Genomic DNA, 17226 nt, shown 5'->3' with positions numbered 1-17226 from the left:
AAGCTGTTCACAGGGGTGACTGGACCCCACTAAGCATTCTTTCGTCTGTAGTGAATATTTCACCAAAAACAGCTCTAGGAAAGGCTGGAGGATCAGTACTATGTGCTCAAGCCATGGCCACGCCCTCCATCTTCCACCTGACTGAGACGGGGGGGCTGAAGGCCACAGCCACCCCAGGAGAAAAGACATCAGGAAGGCCACCGGGGGCCTGAGGAAGATGCGCGTAAAGCAGATGCGAAAGGAGCTGCAAGTTCATTGTGGGCCTTGAGGGAAAAGCTGAGGGCCCAGCCGTGGTCCCGCAAGTGGAAGTAACCCGCTCTGCAGGGTGAACACGCACCCAGTGCCGCCCAGGGAGCTGCCAGTCAGGATTGGGCGCAGTCTCTGGAAGGAACTCCAGGAGACAGTGTGGCCTCCACAGCATTAGGCAGCCAAGGAGATGCAAACAAGTCTGCTGTAGATGCTGGCGATGAGACCCCCTCTTCCCAGCCAGGGCCTGCTGGGTAAGAGTGGCATTTCCGTGGGTGACTTTATCCCTCAGGATCGGGGCGTGCAGATTTATTGGCTGGCTTCCTTCTTACAGTTTCTTCTCAGAGCACACTCAAGAGAGGCCATCTGTCCCTTGAGAGGCTGTTGACCAAAAGAGGCTGAAGAAGGATGTGGAGCCCAGCTGCAGCGGGACCAGCCTGGGGCCTGATGAGAGCTTGGCCCAGAACCCCCAAGTTCATCATTCACAATGATGCCTCAGAAACCCTCCCAGAGCCCCTTCACCCTCCGACGGATGTCACCCTGAAGCCAGCAGCAGAAGCTGTGCGGGGCGAGAACAGCGACACCAGCCCTCCGTCCCTCAGCGGGGTCATCCTGTCAGCACTGGGGGCCCAAGATCTCCTCGACTGCTGCACTCCTATTGCTTCTGCTCCCGGGGGAACAGGAGCACGGGTGCCGCCTGCGGGAGCAGGTGGAGAAGAACGGCCAGCTGAAGAGGGGCAGCCGCCGACAGCCAGGTGCACAAGCTGCAGGAGGAGCTGGACGAGCTGAAGGGAGGGGCCTCCCTGCCTTAGCAGCCTGGTGCCCCCCGCCGAGGTCAGTCCTGGGGCTCGGGGCTCCCCCACTGCCTGCTCATCATGAGGGGTTTCCTGCTGCGCAGCAGACGGCCCCTGAGCACTTCTGTGTGCAGCATGCCTGCTGCTGTCTTGGGAGAAGGCTCTGCTGGTAGCCGCCCCTCGTAGACAGGGAGCCCAGGTTGCAGAGCTCACTCCGCTCGCTTTAGGGCGCTCGAGAGGCAGCGGTAGTTGTCAGGGTTTAGCAGGTGGGGAAGGAGGCATTGCAGGTCTGCTGGGAAAGCCAGACCTACGCAATGAATGGTTCCTGGATGGTTGGTTTTCCACTTGAACAGGAGAAAATCAGCTTCTGTTGCATCCCTCAAACAAATGTAAATTCCAATGAGTTAGGATCTAAATGTGAAATAAAATCGACATAGTAACTATTAGAATAGTTACAGGAGACTCTTAAAGTCATGGGGGGGTTCTTTCCCTTCATGTTTTAATGAATATCCTTGAACTGAAGTCATTTTGAACATTTTAATAATTTCTTTAAAATTTGAAACATCTTTTTGAGTAGAATACATTCTCTTTTGTAAAAATTAAAACACTCCAGAAATATACAAGCTAACAAGTGGTAAAAACTCCTATTTCTCACGTACCTCCCAACTTTTATTCCTTGTTGGTAGTAAAATTTGGTGTGTAATCTCCTAGACTATTTCCTGTGCTTTACATACATATTTCTCTACCTGTACAAATAGGTTGGAATATTGTTGGTGTGTTTATTGGCTACATTTCTGATTTTCCTGCTCTTTTACAGTTTAGTCCTTGTAAACATTGGTTTCTCGATATTCCTTATGTATTGAGGGTACCATCTTTTGCCTGTTATACACCCATGGAGAACATTTCCCTACCACATTGTTCATTTAATCTGGATCAGTGCTTGTCTTCCCAGATGTCAGTAACACTTCAGGAGGGAAACGGCTCTATATGACAGGCTGTTCAGGACCTCCCGGACCCCCAGGGCAACAACCATTAAGAAAACACAAAGCAAGAAACAAAACCCATCCTGCGTGTTTCCAGATGCATCCCGGGGGAAGGACAGCTCCAGTTGAGGACCGCTGATGTCCTGGTCAGAGTTATCCCCTATGTTCTCCTATCACGTTAAAGCTGTTTCTGTAGTTTCTTGTACCTGATGGTACAGTTTGGTGCCTTTGTCTGTTCCTTTTGGTCAGATTGCGCAAGGTTTCTCACTGGTACAGGTCTTTCCAGACAGTCAGCCCTTGACTCCATTGCTCAGGTCTACATTGTTGTTCTTGTCTTGTGAATCCTCACTTCATTCTGCTGATGTTGGTTTTATTGTGGTGTTGTTCTGGCTCCTGGAGGGAAGTGCTCAGCTTCTTCGTGTACAGTTGATATTCCCTGATACTTGCAGTGGAGGCTGTGTCCCTTCTTCTCTTCCTTTGTCCCCACGCCATAGATTTGTCTCATGCTCCTCTCATTGCTATTCATTTCTAAAGAGGTTGTCCTGTCTGTCTGGATTCCCTCTTTAACCTGAGAGATTTAGAAGGGTTTGGATAGATTTTCAAGTGGATAGGTTGGGGGAGGGGAGCCAATATTTTGTGATTATTTTTTACTTTTATTGTTTTAAGGTCCGGTAATATGGTCACATAGATTTCTGCTTTTTGGACTCTTTAGAGATTTCACTGTGGCTTAGCACACAGTCCATTGTGGTGACTGTTTCATTGTGGTTTGAGAAGAATGTTTCCTCTCCACTAGTTGCTTATGTTGTTGTCCCTTGGGCTGAGTCTAGATCTAGCTTTTTTGTGTTCATCATCAGATCTGTTTCCTAACTTACTGTATCAGTTGACTTGTGGATTTCTAAGAGAGGTAAGGTAGGTTTCCCTGTGATTCTTGAGGTGCCTGTGTCTTCTTGTTTGTCCAGTTTTGCTTTATGTTTCAAGACCATATTGTTAGGTGTATGTGTTCCTGACAGTTATCAACACAGAGAACCCCTTTTTGTCCCATTTAAAGTCTTATTTCTTTATCTCCTTATTTTCAACCATATTATATACCTTTATTTTATAACTATATTTTAACTCAACTTGAGAGCCTTCATCTTTTTATAGAGCAATTTGATCCATTTACAATTGTGATTATCAATAAATTGGAAGTTGAGTCTACCATTTAATTTAATTTTTAATTTGTTAGGCTTTCTCATGATTTTTCTATTCTTCTAGTGGGTGTCTTTCAGCTTTTAGGAACAACGATTTCTGCCTCTCTTTCTGTAAATTCTTAGAATCGATCAGTTCCTGTGTTCTACACTCCCAACTCATCACCTTCCACTCCCCAGCTCGAGACTGTCTGATCTTACTTAGTTCTATGTTCTTATTTTCCCCATCAAGCAACGATGGTTATATGCAAGTAGACGTTTTATTGGTTACTTTGTTCACTACTATTTATTGTTGCCAAATTTTTCCTCCTTTTTGGAAATATTTGATGCTATTTTGGAACTCATATGACAGTAAAATTTTGAAAGGAATCGAGTCTGAAATACTTCTTAGGTGCTGACACTGGGGAGCCAGCACCTATCCTCTTAAAGTTGCATCAGTGTGTCTGCAGAGTCAGGATGAGGTCAGAGATGTTTAAAACCATGGAATTGAATGAGGTCTCCTGGAGACACTGCAGCTGTAGAAAGGATGAGGGCCCAGCCTAGGAGCAGGCAGTGTTTACAGAGGTGCAGCTGAAGAGGGTCCAGGAAAGGAGACTGAAAGGTTGGAGCATGGAGTTGCAGGAGCCACGAGGGGAAAGGGTATTGCAGAAAGGAGGGGTGCTCTGCTGGGTGGGATACAGCTCTGATCAGAATGGAGAAAAGATGGCTGGACTCGGCCACAGGGGATCACTGGTGACCTCAGTCTCCTTGAGAGGGTGGGAATGAAGCTGGGTCTAGAGTGGGTGAAGGGGAGCCATGGGAGGGCAGTAGGGATGAGACACTTTACTTAAGAGGTTTAGCCATGAAGGGGAGTCAGGAAAGTGGACAATAGCCAAAAAGGAGCATGCGTCCAAGGGAGAGTTTTGTTTGTAAGGTGGAGATGAGCTAACAGGTGCTGCAGGTAGGACCGGATGGAGAGGAGGAGCCTGAGGGTCAGGGAGGAGCATGCTGGGCCCTGAGGAGATGCAGGGCTGGGCTTCACCGCCTGGGGAGGTGCAGAGAACAAGAGGACAGATGTGCTGGTGGAAAGGGCACCCTGTGCCTCTCTTCCTGTGTTCCTGGAGTGTGATGTGGGCAGTGGCTGGGAGTGGAGGGGCGATGCAGGAGGTGTTAGGTGAGCGGCAGGGGGAGGAGGGGGAGAGGGAGAGGGCGCTCTGGCTTGGTTTCCATGGCCCACCAGGAGCTCCCCACTGGGGTCCCCGGTCCCCAGCTGCTGTCTCTCTTTGATGTCTTCCTCAAAATGTCAGCTCTCTTGATGGTTCTCAGGGCTATTATGAATTTGTTCAACAATCAAGGAATCTTTGGGTCATTTTTTAGGGATTTTATGTCAAGGGGGCTCTACATGTGTTTATTCAGTCTATCATCTTTACCCAATACCTTTGTTTTTGGACCGATTCTGTACAACAGAACAGCCGGGCCAGTGGCCTGCAAGTTCCAGGGTTTGAGAGGTTTGCCCTCCAGAAAGCCGGTGATGATTGGGTTTCTCACAGGACGTGGTACACTGTCCCTGAGCCTGCTCTAACTGTGAGTGTCACAACGTTGTAAATCTTCTGGCAGTTCTGTCAGGGCCCATCATTGGCATTTCTGTGACCAGCGAGGGCGAACATTTTTCCGTGTTCATTATCTGTCATTTCCCTGACTGTGCTGTCCCCTGCCTTGCTCACTGAGCTCTGAACCTTCCTGGTGGAACCAGGACGTTCACTCTCTATCCAGTGTGATTGCACATTCCCTCAGTGTACCCCTTGAGTACTTGCTTCAAAAATATGTTTTCTTCACATTCTTTTATTCTTTGTACATATAATCTAGATTTAACCTGGAGGTTTAAAAATGTTTTATTGTGGAAAACCTTTAACATACACAAATTAAACAGAAAAGTGTGATAGCCCCCCATGTCCCTATTACCCAGCTCCAACACATTAATATTCTGATATTCTTGTTTCCTCCATATTTCTACTCACTCCCTACCTTGCATTGATTAATTTTTAATTAATAGATTGTTTTTAGGAAAGTTTTAGTTGGACAGAGAAATTCAGCAGACAGTGCAAAGCGTTTCTCCCTCCTCCCCTACAGTTTCCCCTACTGTTAACATCTTGCATGACCACCTGTGTTAGTGCGGTTCATTCCTTACAAGTGAGGAGCTGATGCTGCTACAGTGTTCGTAACCAAGTCAGTGGTTTACATTAGGGTTCACTGTCTCACTGTCACGTACTTGGATTTTGACAAATGCATAATCTCATGTATCCACCATGACAGAGCCTACAGAAGAATTGGATTGCCCTAAATTCCCTGTGCTCTGCCTCTTCATCCCTTGCCTTCCAACTTCTGGCAACACTGATCTTTATACTGTTTCTATGGTTTTGCCTTGTCTAGAATGTCGTGTGATTGGAATATATGAAAACTATGGAACAGAGTATATAACCTTCTCCAGTTGGGTTCTTTCACTTAACAATATGTATTTAAAAGTCCACTATGTCTTTTTGTGCCTTGATAGCTAATTTCTTTTTTTTTCTTTTTGTATATTGAGTTAAAATATACATAACAAAAAACGTGACATCTTAACCATTTTTAAGTGTATACTTCAGTGGCGTTAAATACATTTACGCTGTTGCACAGTCATCGCCACCATTCATCCCCATTACTCTTATAAATCTGAAACTCTATACCTATTAAAGAGTAAGTCTCCCTTCTCCCCTCCCCCAGCCCTTGGGAGCCACCATTCCTCTTTCCATCTCTGTGATTTTGACTAATCTCAGTTCCTCGTGTTAGTGGAATCATACAGTATTTTTCTTTTTGTGACTGGCTTATTTCTGTTAGCATAATGTCCCCAAGGTTAATACACATGTAGCATATTGCAGAATTTGCTTCCTTTGTAATGCTGAATAATATTCTGTTGTATGGATATACTACATTTTGTGTATCCATTCATGTGTCAGTGGACACTGGGGTTGTTTCCACGTTTTAGCTATTGTGAATAATACTGCTATAAACATGGGTGTACAAATCTCTCTTCAAGGCTCTGCTTTCAGATCTTTTGGGTGTATATCCAGAAGTGGAATTGCTGGATCATGTGATAATTCTATGTTCAATTTTTTGAGGAACATTCATACTGTTTTCCATAGCGGCTGCACCATTTTACATTCCTATCAACAGTGTACACGGATTCCCATTTCACCACATCCTGTCCAACACATGTTGTTTTCTGTCTTTCCTGTAGCACTCATCTTAGTGGGTGTGAGGTGGTGTCTCGTTGTGGTTTTGATTTGCATTTCTCTAATGATTAGTGGTGTTGAGCGTCTTTTCATGTGCTTATATGCCATTCATAAGTCTTTGGAGAACTGTCTCTTCAAGTCCTTTGCCCATATTTGAATTGGCTTGTTTTTTAGTTGTTCAGTTTTAAGACATCTCTGTATATTCCGGATACCAGTCTCTTGTCAGAAATATGATTTGCAAATATTTTCTCCCACTCTGTGGGTTGCCTTTTTACTCTATGCACAGTGCCTCTTGATGTACCAACTTATAAAATTTTCGTGGAATCCAAGTTGTCCGTTGTTTTTCTTTCGTTACCTGTGCCTTTGGTGTCATATCCAAGAAATCATTTGCAAGTCCGGTGTCATAAAGATTTTGTCCTGTTTTCTTCTAAGAGTTTTCTTATTTTAGGTCTTACATTTATATCCTTGAGTTAATTTTTGTATATGGTGTTGGATGAGGGTCCAAGTTCATTCTTTTGCATGCAGATATCCAGTTTTCCCAGTACCATTTGTTGACAAGAAACGTTTCTCCATTGCACTATCTTGGCACCCTTGTCAAAAATCACTTGACCATATATGTCAGGGTTTGTTTCTGGGCTAGCTATTCTATGCCATTGGTCTCTATGTCTGCCTTTATGCCAATACCATACTGTTGATTACTGTGGCTTTGTAGTAAGTTTTGAAATCAGGAAGTGTGAGTCCTCCAGTTTTGTTCTTCTTTTTCAGGATTGTTTTGGCTATTCTGAGTCCCTTGAGATTCCATGTGAATTTTAGGACGGGTTTTTCTATTTCTGCAAAAAACATCATTAGGATTTGGATAGGGATTACATTGAATCGGTAGACTGCTTTGGGTAATATTGACACTTTAACAATACTAAACCTTCCAATCCATGAATATGGGATATCTGTCCATTTATGTATGTCTTCTTAAATTTCTTTCTGAAATGTTTCGTAGTTTTTATGGTGCAAGCCTTTCACCTCCTTGGTTAAGCTAATTCCTAAGCATGTTATTCTTTCTGATATAAATGAATTGTTTTTGTAATTTCCTTTTCAGAGAGCTCCCGGTTCATGTATAGAAATGCAACTAATTTTTGTGTATGGACTTTGTATCCTGCTACTTTCCTGAATTCTCTGTTAGATCAAACGCCTTTTTGTGGAGTCTTTCCGATTTTCTACATATGAGATGATATCATCGTCAAACAGAGACCGTTTTACTTCTTTCTTTCCAATTTGGATGACTTTTATTTATTTATTTTTATTGCCTCATGGTTCTGGCTTGAACTTCAGTACTGTGTTGAATAGAAGTGGTGAAAGTGGGCATCCTTGCCTTGTTCCTGATCTTAGCGCTTTCAGGAAAAGCTTTCAGTCTTCCAACACTGAGTTTTGTGTTTGCTGTGTGTTTTTCCTCCTATTCCTTGTTTCTCGAGTGTTTTATCATGAAAGGGTGTTGAATTTTGTCAACAGGTTTTTGTCCATCAATCGTGATGGTCCTGTTTTTTCCCCTTCATTTTCTTGATGTTGCATATTACATTGATCGATTTTTGTGTGTTAATCTACCCTTGTATATCAGGAATAAATTTCACTTGGTGGTAGTGTATAATTCTTTTAATACGCTGTTGAATTCAATTTGTTAGTATTTTGTTGAGGATTTTTGTATCTATGTTCATCAGGGGTAATGGTCTGTAATTTTATTTTCTTTTAGTGTCCTTGTCTAGTGTTGGTATCAGGGTAATTCTGGCGTCGTAAAATGAGTTTGGAAGTATTCTCTCTTTTTCAATATTTGACAGAGTGTAAGAAGGCTTCTTTTTAAAACTTCTTTATATGTATGGTAGAATTCACCACTGCAGTCATATGGTCCTGGGTTTTAATTTGTTGAGAGATTTTTTTTTTATATTTCTTGAAATATTAGTGACATATAACACATGTAAGGTTTAGGTGTTCAAGATGATGATTTGTGAAAGAATTACCACAATACAGTGAGTTAGCACCTCCATTCCCTCACATAATTAACTTGTTTTTTCTAGCGATCACTTTTAAGATCTACTCTCTTAACAACTTTCAAGTCTATAATATATTATTGTTAATTATGGTCACCATGTTGTACATTAGATCCCCAAAGCTTATTCATTTTACAGCTAGAAATTTGTGCACTTTGACTTACCTCTCCCCGTTTCCCCCAAGCCCAAGGTCCTGGCAAACACAATTCTAGCCTCTATTCCTTTGAGTTGGGCTTTTTTAGATTTCACATATGGGTGAGAATATATAGTATTTGTCTTTGTCTGTCTGACTTATATCACTTAGCGTAATGCCTCAAGTTCCATCTGTGTTGTTACAAAATGCAGGATTTCATTCTCTTGCATGGCTAAATAATATTCCATTATATATTTCATGTATATATACATATGTCTGACATTTTCTTTATCTATTTATCCATTGATGGACACATGGATTGTGTCCACGTCCTCATTTTGTGATTAATGCTGAAATGAACATAGGGGTACAGATATCTCTTCAGAATAGTGACTTCATTTCCTTTGCATATACAAGCAGAAGGGGAATTGCTCATTTATATAGTATTTCTATTTTTATTTTTTGAGAAAATTCCAAATTTTTTCCATAGTGACTGTAGGAATTTACATTCATACCAACAGTGCACAGTGTTCTCTTTTCTACACAGCCTCGTCAACACTTGTTGTCTGTTGTCTCTTTGAAAATAACCATTCTAGCAGATGTGAGGTGATATCTCATTGTAGTTTTGATTTTATTTCCCTGATGATGAGTGATTACGAGCATCTTCTCATGTACCTGTTAACCATTTTTATGTCTTCTTTGGAAAAGTATCTATTCAGGTCCTTTGACCATTTTCATATTGTTTTGTTGGTTTCTTTGTTGTTGAGTTGTAAGAGTTTCTTATATACTGTGGATATTAACCCCTTAATTTGCCAATTATTTTATTTGCTGTGCAGAAGATTTTTAGATTGATGTCATCCCACTTGTTAAGTTTTACATTTGTTGTTTGCACTTTTGATGTTATATCCAAGAAAATCATTGTCAAGATGAGTTTCTTGGGGCTGTTTTCTCTATATTTTCTTCTAGTTGTTTTATATTTAGTGTCTTGCATTTAGGTCTTTAATTCAATTTGGGATTACTTTTATTTATTTATTTATTTATTTAATTAATTAATTAATTAATTAATTATTTATTTTTCCCCCAAAGCCCCAGTAGATAGTTGTGTCATAGCTGCACAGAGAAATCCTTCTAGTTTCTGTATGTGGGACACAGCCTCAGCATGGCCAGAGAAGCGGTGCGTCAGTGCGGGCCAGGGATCCGAACCCGGGACGCCAGCAGTGGAGCTCATGCACTTAACCGCTAAGCCACGGGGCCGGCCCTGGGATTACTTTTAGAGTGTTGTAAAATAGGGGTCCAATTTCAGTTTTCTGCATGTGGTTATCCAGTTTTCCCAACACCATTTATTGTAGAAACTATCTGTTCCCCATGGAGTCTTCTTAGCTGACTCATCAACTTTTAGCAAAGTGTATGTGTGTGGTTTTATTTCTGGGTCTTTGATTCTGTTCTAATGGTCTATGTGTCTCTTTTTACACCTGTATCATTACCGTTTTTATTACTATAGATTTGTAATAACATTTGAAATCAGGAATGTGATGCCTTCAGCTTTTTCTTTCTCAGGGTTGTTTTGGTTATTGGAGGTCTTTTGTGGATCCATATGAATATTAGGATTGTTTGTCCCATTTCTGTGAAAAATGTCATGGGAGTTTTACTAGGAATTGCATTGAATCTTGAGATGGCATTGGGTAGCATGGACATTTCAACAATATTAATTCTTCTGATCCATGAACATAAGATATCTTTTCATTTCTCTGTGTCTTTGATTTCTTTCATCAATGTCTTATAGTTGTCAGTGTCTAGATCTTTCACCTTCTTGGTTAAATTTATTTATGAGTATTTTACTGTTTTTGATGCTATTGTAAATAGGATTTTTTTCTTTATATCTTTTTTAGATAGTTCATTGTGAGTGTACAGAAAGGCAACAGATTTCTACATGTTGATTTTGTCTCCTGCAGCTTGAGTGAATTCGTTTATTAGTCCTAAAAGTTTGGGGGGGAGTCCTTACGTATTTCTCTATATAAAATCATATCATCTGCAAACAGAGACCACTTTGATTCTTCATTTCCAATTTAGATGTATTTTATTTCTTTTCGTTGCCAAATGTCTCTGGGTGAGACTTGCAGCAGTATGTTGAAGAGTGGTGTTGAGACTGGGCACGCTTGTCTTGTTCTTTGTCTTAGCAAGAAAGCTTTCAACCTTTCACTGTTCAATATGATGTTAGCTGTGGGTTTTGTCATGTAAACCTTTTATTATGTTCAGGTATGTTCTTTCTGTAACCCTTTATTAAGAATTTTTATCATGAATGGCTGTTGAATTTTGTCAAACTGCTTTTTCTGCATCGATTGAGATTATTTTGTGATTTTTATCTTTCATTCTATTAATGTGGTGTATCACATTCATTGATTTGCATCATGTTGAACTTGATCATGTTGTTTGATCCTTTTTTTGAGTTCAGATAGTTTTGTTATAATGTGTCTTGGAGAAGAAAGTTTTAGTTTGAAATTTTAGGTTGACAGATTGGCTTCAGGACCTTGGATGTGTAAATCTCTCTCCAGATTTGGGAAGGTGTCAGCTGCTATTTTGTTTAAGTAAACACTCTTTTCCTTTATCCCTGTCTTCTCCTCTGGTACTTTAATAATGCTTATCTATTTCTTTTCATGGTATCCCATAATTCACACTGCCTTTCCCCATTCCTATCCATTCCCATTTTTCTTTTTGCTTCTTTGACTGGATGATTACAAATGACACATCTCCTTGTTCACTAATTATTTCTTGTTATAGTTGAATCTGATCTAGAAGCTCTCTATTGAATTCTTCAGTTCACACATTGTGTTCTTCAACTCTAGGATTTCTGTTTGTTTTTCCTTAATGATTTCTGTTTCTATAGTGAATTTCTCACTTGTTCATGCACTGTTTCCTTATTTCATTTAGTAGTCTATCTATGTTTCCTTAGAGTTTTATGATTTTCTCAAAGAGGGTTGTTCTGAAGTCTTTGTCACATAGTTCCTATATCTCCATAGCTTGGTCAGTCATTGAAGTTTTATTCTTTTTCTTTGGGGGTGTGATGGGTTTTTGATTATTCATGATCCTTGTGGCCTTCCATTGGTGTCTGCAAATTTGAGGAAGTAGGCACCTCTTCCACTCTTTACAGACTGGCTTTAGCAAACCAAAGCCTTCACAGTCATCCCATCTAGGGGTCCTGTGTAGGCCATCTGGTAGTGTCCAGGTGCAGGCTTGCTGCTGGAGTCCTTGGGCAGCCTGGTACTGGGGTGAGTGGAAAGCTTGGGTCTATGGTATTGTGTCTGGCCCTGGGCACAGCTGGGACCCTGAGTTCATGAGTAGCCCCACTGGAGCCTGGTTTGGCAGGTCCTCATTGAGAGCCTGTAGCCACAGGAGTCATCCAGGGCCATGAGAGTTCGCCAGTGCTGGGATGAGCTGAGAGCCTTGGTTCATGGGAGACTGCAAGGAGCCTGGCACCACGAGAGACAGCTTGTGCTGTGGTAGGCCAGATGTCTGGATTCCTGGGAGCCTGCTGGGATCCTGGGGCCACAGGAGCTGCCTGAGGCTGCAGAAGCCAGCAGGCACTGGGTCAAGATGGAAGCCTGGGTTCATGGGAACCTGCCGGTGCCTGGTGCCATGGGAGCTGCCTGGGGCCGCCTGAGTCAGCAAGCACCTGGGTAAACTGGGGGCCTGATTTTGTGGGAGCCTGCCAGGGGCCTGGTTCCATGAGAGCTGTCTATGGTTCCTGGAACTGGCAGGTGGTGTGGTGAGCCATGGGCCTGAGTTCCCCAGCAGCTCTTGGGGAGCCTGGTGCCATGGAGTCTACCTGGGGTTGCTGGAGCCAGCAAGTGCTGGAGTGACTTGGGGTCTTGGGGGTGTGGGAGCCTACTGGGTGCCCTGATACAAAAGCTGCCTGTGGCTGAGTGTTGCCTGTGGCTGCCTGGAGTACGCAGGACCTTGGGTGAGCCAGGGTCTGGATTCACCAGAGTCCACCAGGAGCCTGGTGCCAAGGACACCACTTGTGGTCACAAGAGCCACCTTGGGCTGTTTAAGATGGCAGCTCCTAGGCTGAGATGGGGCCCTGGGTTCCCAGGAGCCTGGTGGGAGCCTGGTGTCAAGGATGCTGCTTGAGGCCCCCAGAGCTGGCATGCTCCAGGGTGAGCCAGGGGCCTGGATTTGCAGAAGCCTGCAGGGAGCCAGCTAGGTCCGCAGGAGTCAGCCTGGCGCTGGGGCAGGCTGGCTAAGGTCAGGCAGAGTGGAGAAGTCCCTTCTCGTTGGGAGGTGTTTGATTACTGATTCAGTCTGCTTATTTGTTACTGATCTGTTCAAGATTTCTATTTCTTCATGATTCAGCTTTCATAGGTTGTTTCTAGGAATTTATCTATTTTGTCTAGGTTACCCAATTTATGAGTGTACACTAGTTCAGAACAGTCTCTTCTGATCTTTTTCTTTCTGAAGCATCAGTTGCAATGCCTCCTCTTTCATTTCTGATTTAGTTTGAGTCATCTTTCTTTGTTTTCCTAGATATTTTATCTAAGGGTTTCTCAATTTTATTTTTTCCAAAACTCTACTTTTACTTTTATTGATCTTCCATACTGTCTTTCAATTTTTTTCCACTCTCCTCTTGGTGACTTCCGTCCTTCTGCTAACTTTGGGTTTCATTTTTTTCTTTTGTTAATGCTGCGTGTTTTAAGTCAGGTTGTTTCTTTGACATCTTTCTTCTCTTATAATGTACAAGTTTATCACTATAAACTGTCCTCTTACTACTACTTTTTCTGCATCCTAGAAGTTTTGGTGTGTTTATTGTTTCTTTCTTTCTTTCTTTCTTTCTTTCTTTCTTTCTTTCTTTCTTTCTTTCTTTCTTTCTTTCTTTCTTTCTTTCTTTCTTTCTTTCTTTCTTTCTTTCTTCCTTCCTTCCTTCCTTCCTTCCTTCCTTCCTTCCTTCCTTCCTTCCTTCCTTCCTTCCTTCCTTCCTTCCTTCCTTTCTTTTCCTTTCTTTCTTAGGAAGATTGGCCCTGTGCTCACATCTGCCAATCCTCTTTTATTTTATTTTATTTTTTTTTTGCTGAGGAAGACTGGCCCTGGGCTAACATCCATGCCCATCTTCCTCCACTTTATATGGGACGCTGCCACAGCATAGCTTGCCAAACGGTGCGTCGGTGCACACCCGGGATCTGAGCCGGCGAACCACGGGCCGCCACAGTGGAGCACACACACTTAACCACTTGCGCCACCGGACCGGCCCCTATTGTTTCTTTTTGTATGTTTTGAGCTATTTTCTAATTTCCCTTTTGATTTTTTCTTTGATCTACCTTTTTTTTGTGTGAGGAAGATCAGCCCTGAGCTAACATCCATGCCCATCCTCCTCTTTTTGCTGAGGAAGACCGGCCCAGAGCTATCATCCTTGCCCATCTTCCTCCACTTTATGTGAGATGCCACTACAACATGGCCTGACAAGCATGCATCGGTGCGTGCCCAGGATCCGAACCCGGGCCACCAGCAGCGAAGCACATGCACTTAACCGCTACAGCACCTGTCAGCCCCCGATCTACTTTTAAGTTTAAGCGTTTTTGTTGAACTTCCACGTATTACGAATGTTCCAGTTTTCCTTCTGTTATTGACTTCTGGTTTCATGCCACTGTGTTTAGAAAAGTTACCTGGTATTATTTCAGTCTTCTTAATCTTGTTAAGACTTGTTTTGTGACCTAACACGTGATCTGTTCTGGAAAATAGTCTGTGTGCCCATGAGAAGAGTGTGCATTTTGTTGCTGTCCAGCAAAATGTTCTGTGTGTGTCTGATAGCTCCATTTAGTATTTAATGTTTTCATGTCTGCTATTTCCTGTTTTCTGTCTGGATATTCTATCCATTGTTAAATGTGGGTCTTTGATGTCTCCTACTATTTGCAACTTATATAAGTGAGAAGGCTCTTATTTTGAGAATATATAAAGATCTCTTAGAACTCAATTATAAAAGACAAGTCAATGAAACGGGGTAAGCAACTGGAATAGGAAATACATAGATGGCCAATAAGCACAAGATAGTTGCTCAGTATCATTAATTATTAGGAAAATGCAAATTCAAAGCACAATGTGATACTATTTCATGCTCAAAATGAAGGCTATATTCAACATAATGGAAAATAACAAGTGTTGGTAAAGATGTGGAGAAAGGGAAACCCACATACGTTACTGGTGGGAAAGTAAAATGATGCAGCCACTGCAGAAAACAACTTGGCATTTTCTAAAATCTTAAACCTAGAATTACCATTGACCTGGAGAGGCCCATGGTAGATATGTCCAAAAGAGCAAACTTGCCCATAGACATTCAAAGCAACAGTGTTCACAATGGTCCGAAAGTGAAACAAACCCAAATTTCTATCCAGTTATCACTGCATAAACCAAATGTGGCCTATTCATAATATAGGATATTATAAGCCAAAAAAAAGGAATTAAGTACTGCTACATACTAGGCCATGGGTGAACCTTGAAACATGTGTGCTCACTGAAGCCATCCACAAAGGCAATAGATAACTTGATGCCATTTGAATGAACTGTCCAGAATAGGGAAATCCATAGGGGGAGAAAACAGATGAGTTGTTTCCATGGGTTTGGGTTAGCAGAAAATAGATTGTGAATGAGTATGGGTTTGTTTGGGGGCGTTGAAAATGTTCTGGAATTAAATAGTGGTGATAGCCACACGACATAATCATTGTGCTAAAAGCCACAGAAATGTATACTTTGAAATGCTTAAAACGGTGTATTCTACGTTAAGCAGATTTTCCACATAAAAATTTTGAATTTTTAAAGTTAATCAGGGTATTGGTTAATTTTAAGTTGGTTAGTATATTTAATAAGTGTAATTAATGGAGTTATTAGGAGTATGGCAGGTTGTAGCCAAGAGAGTGAACATCCGACGAGGGCTATAGTAAGAAATCCTATGATTATACAGGCAACAATTTAAAATCCAGTCCATTTCCATTGTCCACAACATGGAGAGACCAGCCATGAAAATAGGTCAGTGATCTCGGGGGCCTTTGGTATCTATTCAAAGATTTGGGTAATATTATGCAATATTTTAACCTCTTGGGCCATTTGGTGGAGGTAGGTTTGAACTTCTCTGTTGATGTACACTCAGCAAGTGGTTCTAGGAAAGGCACCAACCCCTCCTTCCTTGGCCAGTATAGACAGTCTAGGGCCAGGCCATTTTCTAAAACCATTTAGGCGAGAGACTCATGAGACTGTTGTTCAAGGGCTAGGATATGTTCTTATGGAGTTGTTGTCCATGTTGTGTTAAGGTTGTTGATACCTCTTAGTTGCCTCAGTTTCCTGATTTTGTGTGGGTAGGGCCACCACACCTGTGCCCAGTCCAGTCAGTCAATCCTAGTAGAACTGAACACCCAGTGCTATAGGACTGACATTGTTTCTATGGGTTGATGGTAGCTAGTCAGAGCAGGAAACTCAAAGGACCTGCGAAATGAGAGAAGCAGGCTGAGAGAGAGACAATAATGCTTTACACAATATAGCCTGGAGAAAGCTGTTCACGGGGTTGGGGAAGAGAGAAGCTCACTGGATGAGAGCCTTGTGATATCAGCCCACAGTAAAACCCAAAAGTGGATGCTCCTGGTGTGAAATATTCCTTAGGTGTCTTGAGGTAAAACCAGTAATTTGCACCCATTCACTGGTTACCTGTGCTATATGATTTCAGAGGTTATGGTTAAAGTGTTTGTGGGCCAAGAGCTGTCTGGGCCTGGGCACAAAATCACCAAGGTGGCCTCAAAGGCTGACCCAAAATGACCCCTCAAGGAGCAGTTGGGGCAGAAAGTGGGGAGAGCATTTTGAAGGAAGCCTGGGGCAAAGATGTTGTTCGATGGAGTTGGCTACAACTGAGTCTCTCTGCAGGGTAAGCCCTTCATCTGGGGTACAGTAGGTGATTGGAGGCCAAGTGACAGACCCTGTGACTCCTGATTCCCAGTGCACGGGCAGCCCTCTCAGCCCACTGGACATAAATGGTGATGGTGTTTGTGAAGCATCTTGATGGCTGTATGGAAGGTATGGGGGTCGTGTGGTGGGAGATGCCATGATAGTGTCGGGGGGAACTGTGTGTGAGATTACGGTGTTGAAGGGGAAGGATTGGAGGCAGGTGCAGTGGGTGTGTGACCAACAATGGTCAGTGAAAGGACAGCTGGGGTGTAACTGGGGAAATCAAGGACCAACAGAAGTCATGTGTTTAAAACAAGACACCAGGGCCTGCCCAGTGGCTTAGCAGTTAAGTGCGCATGCTCCGCTACTGGGGGCCCAGGGTCGGATCCTGGGTGCGCACTGACTGGCACACCCAGTCCTTGCAAATTTCCCACATGCATTTTACATGCATTTTCTCTTCTGTTGATGGTCGATGAGTTCTAAGGAAATGGTGAAGGCACAGTGAGGAGGAATTGTGGGTTTCTGCACGACTACCTCTAGGAGTGCCGCCCCCTCAACCTGAACAACCACCCGGCACTGCTAGAAATGAAAGACATCCCATCACCATGGATTGGAAGACTCCTTATTGTGACGATGTCAACATTATCCAAAGAGATCAACAAATCCAGTGCAGTCCTTACCA

This window comes from Diceros bicornis, chromosome 26, assembly GCF_020826845.1.
Source record: "Diceros bicornis minor isolate mBicDic1 chromosome 26, mDicBic1.mat.cur, whole genome shotgun sequence".
Classification (NCBI taxonomy): Eukaryota; Metazoa; Chordata; class Mammalia; order Perissodactyla; family Rhinocerotidae; genus Diceros; species Diceros bicornis.
The sequence above is the reverse complement of the archived record's forward strand: the minus strand, read 5'-3'. Positions refer to the sequence as shown.